Source organism: Dreissena polymorpha, chromosome 1 (genome assembly GCF_020536995.1).
Source record: "Dreissena polymorpha isolate Duluth1 chromosome 1, UMN_Dpol_1.0, whole genome shotgun sequence".
Lineage (NCBI taxonomy): Eukaryota > Metazoa > Mollusca > Bivalvia > Myida > Dreissenidae > Dreissena > Dreissena polymorpha.
Window position 1 is genome coordinate 34406519 of NC_068355.1, and position 12174 is coordinate 34418692.

Consider the following 12174-nt stretch of genomic DNA (forward strand, 5'->3'; position numbering starts at 1 on the left):
TTTCTTTGGAAATTCAAAACAACCTGTACGTACTGGCTCTCAGAAGGGCATGTTTTAGCGCAATAATGAACAAAAAAAGGAAGATCTTAAAAACAAGGTATAGATTTATATAAATTTCATGAATACTGTTCATTTATCATATATTAGGATCCAGAATATGATTGAATTAAATGTACTGCTTTTGTCCATATTAAAAAGGAATTAATGTAATATATAAAAATCTAGTAAATGATAGGGAAAACATTTCAGCTTAAGGAGGGGAAATCTTGAATATTTTTGAAGTGGAAACCACCTGTATTTGGCTGTTAATCAGTTACCGATAATCAGGGGGGAGAAAAATCACTGGTATGAGCTTGATATTTTCAATTGTTAATTCCAGATAGGCAATAGCCCGTTTGAATCCTCTCTTTTATGTTGATATGTAACATTTGTTTTTGTTTTTTAAGGTTTAACATTCTAATAAAAGTGTGTATTTATCTATTGAATTGTACTTTTTGTTTTTTATGTATGTGTTTACACTAACCTTTCATTTAAAGAATGAATGCTGACTTCAAAATGCTGGGATTTTTTTTAAATTTGGTTAATTTTTAAGCATATTAATTTGAAGTGATGAAAAGTACACTTGAGCGTATAATGCGCTTAAAAAATTCACTTCCAACACTTCAAAAAGTGTATCATTTGTATGACTGAAAATGCACTCAAGTGTATTAATGCGCTTAAAAATTCACTTTTAATTCTGTTATGTGTATTATTTGAATGACTGGAAATGCACTCAAGTGTATTAATGCGCTTTAAAAAATTTACTTTGACCATGAAGTGTATTATTTGTATGTCTTAAAATACACTCAAGTGTATAAATGCACTTAAAAATAAACTTAAGTGCACTTATTATCATAATAAACGCACTTAAGTGTATTATTTCATGGAAAAAAAATACACTTAAATGTATAAACACACTAGTAAAAAGTGTTTTTTTTTAACAGATTAAAATGCACTTGTTAAGCAAAAAATACGGTGCCAATAACATGCGCATTAAATGCGCATTTAATGTGCATTTAATGCGCATTAAATGCGCATTTAGTGCACTTTTTCGAGAAGGGTGTCTTCATTAATTTGTAAGCTTACGGTTTAGATTAGCGCAAATCTCTCAGAACACTGTATTATGTGAATTGGGAATAACGCCCGTCTGTAGATCTGCCGTGGAATCATATGGAATTCTATGGAAATCGTTAGATGGAATTCCGTGGAGTATTGGCACTAACTTTCCAACCGATTCCATGCAATCAATGGAAAAGTGAAAAAAAACAGAAGAGGGACTTGATATGGGATGGAATTCCATAGAATGCCGTGGAATTCCGTGAAAACTATGGAAATTTAATAAAAAGCTGGAATAAAATAGAAAAAAAAAGATTATAGATTAAAGGCATTTTATGAAAAACAAATGTGAATGTAACTAAAGGTTTCATAATAGAAGTTAAACAAGAACAAGATCTGGCATCTGAATCAGACATCAAACTGGGAATGGACATCATTTTGGTGATTTTCTCAAACAAAACTATTCATTTCATGATCTACATATATTTTTGTAATACATTATCTATATTAATACTAATTAAGCTTAATAAGAAATTTTCCATGACTTTTACATTAACAGTGATTGAATTTGTATCATTTAAAGTGAATTTTGAAACCGTGTCTATGCGCGGCATGGACACAGTTTCATTTCATGAGGATTTTATTTTTAAATAAATAAAAAATCCAGTTTTGAAGTAAAATCAATTTAAATGATGCTATTATATATGCAAGTATATGTTTTATTATAATTTGTAAAACTAGATAAATGCAATCTATAAAACTGCATATTATGCACTTTTGATAAAACACAATTTATTCCCAAATTGATGTCTTATTCCCAATTCACATAATACAGTGTTCTCAGTTATTATTTATTACTATAAGTTGCTTATCATTTTGCTTTATCTTTTGCTTTGTGTTGCTTATTTGGCTAGGCTGGTCTTGGTTATTGCTCTATCTCATATATATATATATCAGGCATTTCCCCAGGATTTTGGTCAAGCACAGCGGCAAGACATGGCGGAATGGGGGTTGATTAAAAAAGGTGCCCAGTAAGCTTTCTTTTTTTCTACATTTTCTTAATCACAATACACAATACTTAGGAGCTATTTAACCACTTTTTTCTACGTGTTCCTATATAAAATACACACTAATTTGGAGCTATGAAAACATTAAAATTTATTTTATTGTTCATTTATTTTTCCTCAATTTATAACATTAAAAGCAAAACTTTATAATATAAAATAACAAGAAAAATAACAGTAGGCATTAGAACGCACTAAAAATGATTGAAAAAAAACACCACAATTAAAAAGTTACATTTTACCACACGTGTACATATATACAATTTTCACTTGGAACTTAAACTGTAAATAATTAAGAGAGGAACAAAATAATATGTGCACAAGTTTACACCATTTTATTTTGACAATACTGTCAGTCTTTTATGAAATTATTAAAATAAAATACTATTTTAAAAATATACAATTACATAGTTCAACAATTGTTTTCTATATATAATTAATATTGCGAGTAAATTATATACAGTCAGCAGAGCAATTCTACTAGAACAATTAAAATACTTGCTACATGTACTATTAAATTCTTTATACGGCTTTCACTTAAGAAAATGTTCAATGAAATAAATCTAGGTTTCTAGGTATATTGTGTCTTTTACCTCAATATTTTGTTGGGGCTAATGTGAAGCCAATGGACATGATACAAAAACTACGAAGATTACCTACCACCATACAATGTCACATATTGAATGAGTGATGTATTGGACGTCATCATTGAACGAATGATAATGGGGACTAAGTTTCGTTAAGCTGGGGCAAATCACTGCGATTTGAGAGTCTTGAAAACTGGCCCAACACATTTGCTGAAATTTGACATTTATATGGACAAGAATGCGATCTACCTGTTGGCGTAGGCGTTATACCTGGGATAATCAAGTTTTGAGTATTTTATGTTTAAATATTTTTTCTGAAAAAGGGCACGCGCGCGGATAAACATTGTGACGTCACGTCATGAAAAGCGCTTAGGCTAGCTTCCATCTTGCTACCAAACAAAGAAACTGACGTTACACGTTATAAATTCAATATACAAAGATGAAATTGTTCTGCTTAAATAGCATCAATACAAATGACTGCATTTTGTGCAGCGGATGGGTGTTACAAAAGATACGACAGAACAAAACAGTGCATAAGTGTGTTTGTTAGCCTGGGTGGGTACGCACACGAAATAAATTGTTGCAGTTTGTCTTGGCAATTCCAGCCTTAAAATAATAGTTTAATCGTCTTGCGAACCCTTAAATTAACATTGGCGACAAGGATTTGTGATAGGCGAGTGTTGGCTGACAGTTTTGAACGTCAACTTGGCATTTTCAAGTATAAAAATTTGATTTGTTTGTCTTCAATCGGTGTCTTGGTTAAAACATTCACTGAAAAATGGCGACATTCATTGGAAAATATGATATTTTTTATGACAGTACGGAGTCGCGGAACTGTTACAGTGAAAGGTTGGAGGAATATTTTACTGCTAATGAGATAGTCAACAAAAAGCGTGTGCTATCTCTTCTGTCATTATCGGTGGAAGAACTTACCAGATTTTAAGAGATTTGACTTCCCCAGACAAACCAGGTACAAAGACCTATTAAGTTCTATGTGAACTGTTGTAGAAATACTTCAACCCTAGACCATTAGTGACAAAGGAACGCTTTCAATAAAGGGATCACAGACCGGATGAGTCTGTAAAAGACTTTAATGTCAGACCCGGGCTTAGATGATTTCAGCATTTTCAAAATACATGCCAGTTTGGTTATCAAGATCCCAAGCTCATTTTTTTTCGTACCCAAATTATTTTTGGCATAAATTTTTTCGTACCCAAAATTTTCGTACCCACATTTTGTTTTCGTACTAATATTTTTCTTACCAACATGTTTTTTTTTGCACCAAAATTTTTATTTGTACCTAATTTTTTTTGGCATAATTTTTTCTGCCAAATTTTTTTCGTATCAACATTTGTTTTCGTAACCAAAATTTTCGTTCCCGCATTTTTCTTACCCAAAAATTTCGTAATTTTTTAGTCCTCACTCATTCCATCCCGCGAAACCCTAAAGGTGTCGTAACTATAGTACAAAATAATTATCACCTAACCCATGCTTTTTGAGAGAATAAGATTGTTTAAGATCTTTATTATGTAAGTAAATATTAATCATGTGAAACAAGGAAGAGTTATTTTTTACTCCAAATGTATGATTTGATCACGCCTAGAAGAAGAAAACACTAACATGTTACACGAAATATTGAACCCCTGACCCTTGCGGTTACTGTGTTGTTAGGGATAATAAAATACATTAATCCATATAAATCAGTTGACCCCTGAAGCGCAAACAGTTTTGACCACAGAGACATGTTTTGAGGAAACTTAGCAAAGAACCACTATATGGTTGGCATGCAACGTAACAAACCAATGGGCCTTATGGTTTCAGAGAATAATTATATTATTTATATTTATATGCAAAACAGTAACCCCTAAGGAGTGCAAATTTTCTGCATTATTTGAACAAACTTCAAAAGGAACCTCATAACGATGTTACACACCAAATATTGTAGTCTGATGCCCCCTGTGTTCACTTTACATATATAAACACTATAACTCTCTCTGAATATAAAATGAAATGCAGCACAGTTTTTATAAGTCTATAACTCTTGGTTTCTTAAATAAAATATTCACATTTTATGTACTAGAACTTTCACTACACAAAGTTTGGATCAAGATCAATTCAAGCACAGTCTGATCAGGATCCAAAGTGTTCGCTTAACCTCTTTAGAAGTACTGACTGAATGTTGAACAGTTTGGATCCTGATCAGACTGCTCTTTTTGGAGCCAAAATGGTCGTAATCGCCCTAAGGTTCCAGTTCCTGTTACTTGGCTCATTTTTTTCTCATGATTGATACAAATTATCATGATATAAAGCACGTCTGTTGTATATTAAAAAGTATTTTTAGTGTGCATATTCCACCAATGGATGAAAGTTACAAAGTTGGTTGTTATCTAAAGCTATTGAACAATGTAAAAAGTTTTCAAGTCTTTTTTATTTAAGTCGAATGCATGCTATATTTAATATAAACCTACATATGATATACACTCAACAAAAGTTTAACGATCACTATAATACACTACACACCTTGCGTGTTTAATAGTCTCTATTGAAGCAATATAGTATAATACCTGCAAAAGGTGCTTTTACCTATAAATATATATAAAAATATGTTTACTATTATTATAAAAAGCTTCTACAACAGTGTAATAAGATATATAAAACACTTAAAGGTTAATGCAAGTATACATAAGGTTAAATTGGCTGAATTTTAAATTTTCAAAAAATATAAATTGGTTTAGACAGTTTTATTTTATTTTTTTGGTAGACTGCTCACTTTTCATGCTTTTATTTTTATTTATCCCCCTGGAGCCGACTCAATTTTTTTGAAAAATTTCCCGTAAAAAAAATGCTGGCCTAAGCCTCTTTGCCATGCTTATTTATTATTTTAAATTGTCTTCATTTATTTGTAGACCTAAGCTCTAGATTAGCACAAATATTTAGTTTTATGTTTTATTCCTTATATATATATATATATATATATATATATATATATATATATATATATATGATAATGGTACAGAAACGGACTGGTAATACGAAAGGTGTAACATTCGATAATTATATCACATTTACAAATTTGCAAGTGTTTTGCTGAAATATTGCTAATCAACTTCATTTTATGTGTCTTAAAGGGATCTTTTCACATTTTAGTAAATTGACAAAACTGAAAAGTTGTTTCAGATTCGCAAATTTTGGTTTTAGTTACGATATTTCGAGGGGTGAGCGGAAGACTGTTGTAACTCATATTAAATAAAGAAGGAGATATGACAGTTTCCGTTCAGCCCTCGAATTTTGAGAGGAAACAGTAATACTGAACATTTACCATGGTCTAATATAGCCATTATAGGCATCTTTTGACAATTTAACAACCTGAAAATTATAAAGCATTACAACGCGAAACAATTGAATAATTTGGAGAGTTCTGTTGTTGTCGTTTAATTTTGTGAGCCAACGAAGATTGCTTATATATAAAGTATAAAATATGTCTACCCTGTATACTTGCAGGGGACAAAAATATTTCTAAACTGCACTTGTCCTGCAGGACAAGTGCATAAAAATTTTCACTCGTCCTGCAAACACATGATCTTGTCCTTCAAATATGTGTGAAATAAAGATTGCAAAGGCTGATATGACTAATAAAGTTTCTTATATCACTGCTGAAATGCTGCTTACTCAGTTATTCATGCCAGCTGATCGCAAAAGCAGTGAAATAAGTTACTTTATTTATGTGGAACCCAAATTAATAAATGAAGAAAATTTTGTGTTTTCCTTTTTTCTAATGCTCGTGTGCTTTCCGTTTCGGACGTTTGAACATCGCTCCCGCCAACTTTAAAGAACGCTCGTTTGTCAGTCCTTTTCTGACGATATTCAGACTGGTTTAAAGCCGTTCTTCGGGGTTAAATAATTCTTTAAAAATCAATACTTACAGTGAATGCAGTCGGATGGTTCCCTGTCAACATGGACGCGCAAAGTTTACACCAAAAAGTCAATATTTACTCGGGACACAGTTTTGCATAACAACGAGCACCTGCTGTATGAAATTTACAATTGCAATTTCCGGTTCATTCGCGTTCTACTTTCGGAATAGATATGCTTTAAGACAATGATTTTATTTAATGAAAACGAGTCTTACTTGTCAGTAAATACATATTGTATTATCAGCTAATTTTCACTCGTCCTGTAGGACGAGAGCTTCAGGAAAATCCACTCGTCCTGTCAAGATTTCACTCGTCAATACGAGCGGACGAGTGATATTTTTGTCCCCTGACTTGGCAGGATGGCCGAGCGGTCTAATTGGTTTTTACTTCAGGACTGCGGGGTCACTGGTTCGAGCCCTGCTGCAGGCTACTTTTTTTTCCTTTTTAAAAATTTTATTCTTGATTTTTTACAGGAGCTTTTTAGATCCAATATGTTTATATTTATAAAAATAAAGCTTTAAATGACAAACTTCAAAACATGCCAAAATCTGTGAAAAGGCCCCTTTAATACTTACCAAGCACTAATAATTACTTAAGAAATGTAACTTCTGTGCTTGTTCAATATTTTGATTTTAATGCTTTTCAGTAAAAATCACAGGAGTTTGAAATTCTCTCCATGAAGCTAATAATCAAATGGCTAAATAATAAAAATTAGACCCTTATATACTAATATACTATATAGACTTACTATATAGGGGTCTATTTTTATTATTTTGCCACAAGATTAGCTTCCAGGGCTTAACACTAAGGCACGACGGAACAACATTCACTGCCTGTACCTAGGTCCAGGCTAGCCAATTTTCCAGTAACATGCCCGACCGGTCGTGTGTATTTTGGGTGGGATTATGTGTTCTATATCAATAAACTGCGTTTTAAATAAGCTTTTAAAAGATGCAAAAATCTTAATACAGTATCATCAGATGACAATTAAATCCCAGAGTGAAGTCGGAGACTACAAACAGATCGTGACTCGAAATAGATTTGGAACCCCCTGATGGCAATCAAAAAGAGGCCAACAATTCAGAAAGTCCCCGGCGGTTTTCCTGGTAAAACACGTCAGTACCTATTTTTAAACGGAATTCCGATAGATACGGTTTTGATTGGTTTCCTCGAAGTGACGTATTTTCACGCTAAAAATACGTTTTAAACTGAAAGCTGGGATCGCCCAGGATTGTCCAGGATCGATGAAGGTATAAAACTCGCCATTAACACAAAGTTAATATAAAATTATTATTTATTTATCAATTTTAAATTATTTAATTTGATTGATCGATTAGAAGTGTTTTGACAATCTTTTTAACGCAATTCAATTAGCAAAACTTATACATTTCCAGAAAGGAAATTCATTTCTGCGTTGAATAAGACCGAGATCGTGAAAATAGCTGCACAATTGATGAAGATATGGCTGTTCAAAGCGATGCACCCCGTTTTGGGCTGGTTTTGAGCTGCATACCTTGTTATATATATATTTGATAGTGAAATATTTTTTTTTCAGAAAAGTTAATTTTTCGTTATAATATGATTATTTATCATTCAAAATTATGTTTTCACTAATTAATATCATAGCCACACGCTAACCACCTGTAGTGGGGATGGGGGTTCCTGGGATAAAAAAAGAAAAGGGAAGGAGGAAAGTAAGAGAAAGTATGAGGGAAAAAAAAGGAAATTTCTCCCGAAATTGCGTGAAGATTACAAATAGATGTCTTAAGTAGATGAATATTGAATTCATTAGCATTAGTAAGGCAAGCTAATAAGAATGATTGAATCATAATTGAGCATCTCCACGCACAAGAAAATACAAGTTAAATGATAAATATAAAGGTTTTGATAATACTTTGGTCGGGGCACATGAAAGATTGGTCAGGGCTAGTAGGTTCTGCATTTACTAGTCCGAATGGGCTAGTTGAAAAAAAGTTAGTGTTAAGCCATGCAGGCTTCATGTTTAGAATTTCAAACTCCTGTGGTAAAAATTATACACATAATTAATGCTCAAGCATAATACATACTGGGCATTGTAAATATACTATGGCATTTTATGTTTAGATGACACAGGATGAGAAAATTGTGCAGCCAGTCCTGGATTTTAACCAGGGACCCCTTGCTTTTCTGATTGAGCTAATGATATGCCAAAAAACATCTCCTATTTAGTGACAATCACTAACTTTGTGCATTAACATTCTCCTCTGCCAAGCTGGAATTTTTTCGAGAATTCAAGTCACGGGGATCATTGTATTAACCTGATCCATTCAAACCATGAACAGGTTTTGTTGAGAATGGATTGTGCCATGGTCCCACATTGGGCACCAAATGTTGCAGGATGGGACAATTGTACAGCCAATCCGGAACTCGAATCTTTTACCCCTGGCTATCAGGGCCCGAGTGTCTAGGATTATGCTGTTTACATGTGTACAATTAATAAACATGTAGTTAATTTCTTGATCACTATTAATGGTTACCGGTAACCTGCTAATTTGGAACTGCCACCATTGTGGGATCATACTATTGGTCATTTATATCAAGTTCTGAGTAAATTGACTAACCTTCATGTACATGTAGAATAGTAGATGATTGTTTCTGTTCACAATGCTTAAAACTATCAATGTATAAACTGCAGTTCTAGGTCTTATTGCCACTTACAGATATAATAAATTAGGATAAATGAAATGCTTAACGTTGCTGAATTCTTAATTGCTGCCCATGTATTTCAAGAGAGAATACTTTCCAGTCAACCCATTTGGAAAGAGGTCAAATTTTCTTACACTTTCCTTTAAACAGGTTTACTAGGATATATGTGCTATCTTTAATTTTGATAAATAACTAAGATTACATTTAGAACCATTCTTAATGTAATGTACATGAATCATGAAATTTGTTTAAACTTTTATATTTCCAAACCAAGTTGATATTCTGAAACAGCTTGTGGTACAATAGGCCTCATATACAAATTATTCACAATATAAATTATATTTTTTAAACAAAAATACCATAAACATGTATTATCTTAATTAGTTAATTATAATTATTACAATATAATAGTAATTAGTAAATTATCACAGTTATTGTTTAATAAATAAACTTCACTTCAATCAATGTTTACATTTATCAGTGCAATATTATGTACCCATTCATAATAATAGAATTCATGATTATGAATAGCATTCATATAGATAAAAGGGTTAGATCAAATTTTAATGCTAGAATATTTTTTTCTTGAAGTGCTTGCATGTGCATGTATATTTATTGTTGTTTAGATTGAAAAAAGACTCAAAAATATGCTATTGGTATGGTACTGTATGTTGAAAAATAAATAAAGCTGAACATGAGAGATTAAACATTAAAAGACAAGTTGTGTTTTCCTTTTTTTAAATCATTTATTATTAATGGAAAAGTATGCAAGTGTATGAAAGAAACAAGAGATGTGTTCATCAGAAACACAATGCCCCCTAGTGCGCCGCTTTGAAATTTTTCATTATTTTTTTTACTTTTGACCTTGGAAGATAACCTTGACCTTGAACTTCCACCACTCAAAATGTGCAGCTTCATGAGAACGCCGTTTTGAAATATATTTTTTTACCTTTGACCTTGAAGGATGACCTTGAAGGATGACCTTGAAGGATGACCTTGACCTTTAACTACCACCACTAAAAATGTGCAGCTTCATGATAACGCTGCTTTCAATAAAAAAAATGACATTTGACCTTGAAAGATGAACTTGACTTTGAAGGATGACCTTGGTCTTGAACTTCCACTCCTCAAAATGTGAAGCTTCATGATAACGCCGCTTTGAATTTATTTTTGACCTTAAAGGATGACCTTGACCTTGAAGGATGACCTTGACCTTAAACTTCCACTACTCAAAATGTGCAGCTTCGTGAGATACACATGCATGCCAAATATCAAGTTGCTATCTTCAATATTAAAGAAGTTATGGCCAATGTTAAAGTTTTTGGACGGACAGACGCCATATATTTGACATTTGACCTTGAAGGATGACCTTCACCTTTACCTTTCACCACTCAAAATGTTCAGCTCTATGAGATACACATGCATGCCAAATATCAAGTTGCTTTCTTTAATATTGAAAAAGTCAGGACCAACGGTAAAGTTTTTCGGACGGACAGACGCCATAAATTCAACATTTGACCTTGAAGGATGACCTTGATCTTTCATCACTCAAAATGTGCAGCTCCATGAGATACACATGCATGCCAAATATCAAGTTGCTATCTTCAATAGTGAAAAAGTTTTAAATTTTTGACCTTTGACCTTGAAGGATGACCTTGACCTTTCATCACTCAAAATGTGCAGCTCCATGAGATACACATGCATGCCAAATATCAAGTTGCTATGTTCAATATTTCAAATGTTATTGCAAAACTTTACTATATTAAAGTTTTAAATTTTTGTCATTTGACCTTGAAGGATAACCTTGTCCTTGACCTTTCACCACTCAAAATGTGCAGCTCCATGAGATACACATGCATGCCAATTATCAAGTTGCTATGTTCAATATTTCAAAAGTTATTGCAAAACTTTACTATGTCAAGTTTTAAATTTTTGACCTTTGACCTTGAAGGATGACCTTGACCTTTCACCACTTAAAATGTGCAGCTCAATGAGATACACATGCATGCCCAGGGCTTTTTTTCCTGACTTTGTGAAGCGGCCCTGGCCTTCTTACTTTGTGAAAAAATGAGTCGCGAACTTTTCAAAATTGTGAAAAAATGAGTTGCAATCTTTTCAATATTGTGACAAATTGAGTCGCGAACTTTTCAAAATTGTGAAAAATTGAGTCGCGAACTTCTTAAAACTGTGAAAAACCGAGTCGTGAAATTATTTAAATTGTGAAAAACGGCCCATTTAGTGAAAATTCACGGCCATGTTAGGTTTGTGAATTGTCCTTTTCAAAATTGTGAAATGTCCTTCCACGGCCACTCATAAATAAGGAAAAAAAAACCTGATGCCAAATATCAAGTTGCTATGTTCAATATTTCAAAAGTTATTGAAAAACTTTACTATGTAAAAGTTTGAAATTTTTTACCTTTGACCTTGAAGGATGACCTTGACCTTTACCACTCAAAGTGCGCAGCTCCATGAGATACACATACATGCCAAATATCAAGTTGCTATGTTCAATATTTCAAAAGTTATTGCAAAACTTTACTGTAAGATAAAAGTTTTGGGACAGAATGATAGACAGAAAGACAGAAAGACAGACAGACAGACAGGCCAATAACAATATACCCCCTATCCTTCGATCCAGGGGCATAAAAAGTATTAATTAAGGACATTCAAATTTACAACCCACCGTCCCTTTTTCTCGTATTGCTTTCTATTATTAAACTCATCCTCTACACTTGAGAAGAATACCTAAAAAATCCTGTTATATGTAATCATGTTTGTTTAAATGTGTGTACTTTGATGCATTTCTGAACCTTCTGAATATCCTGAATA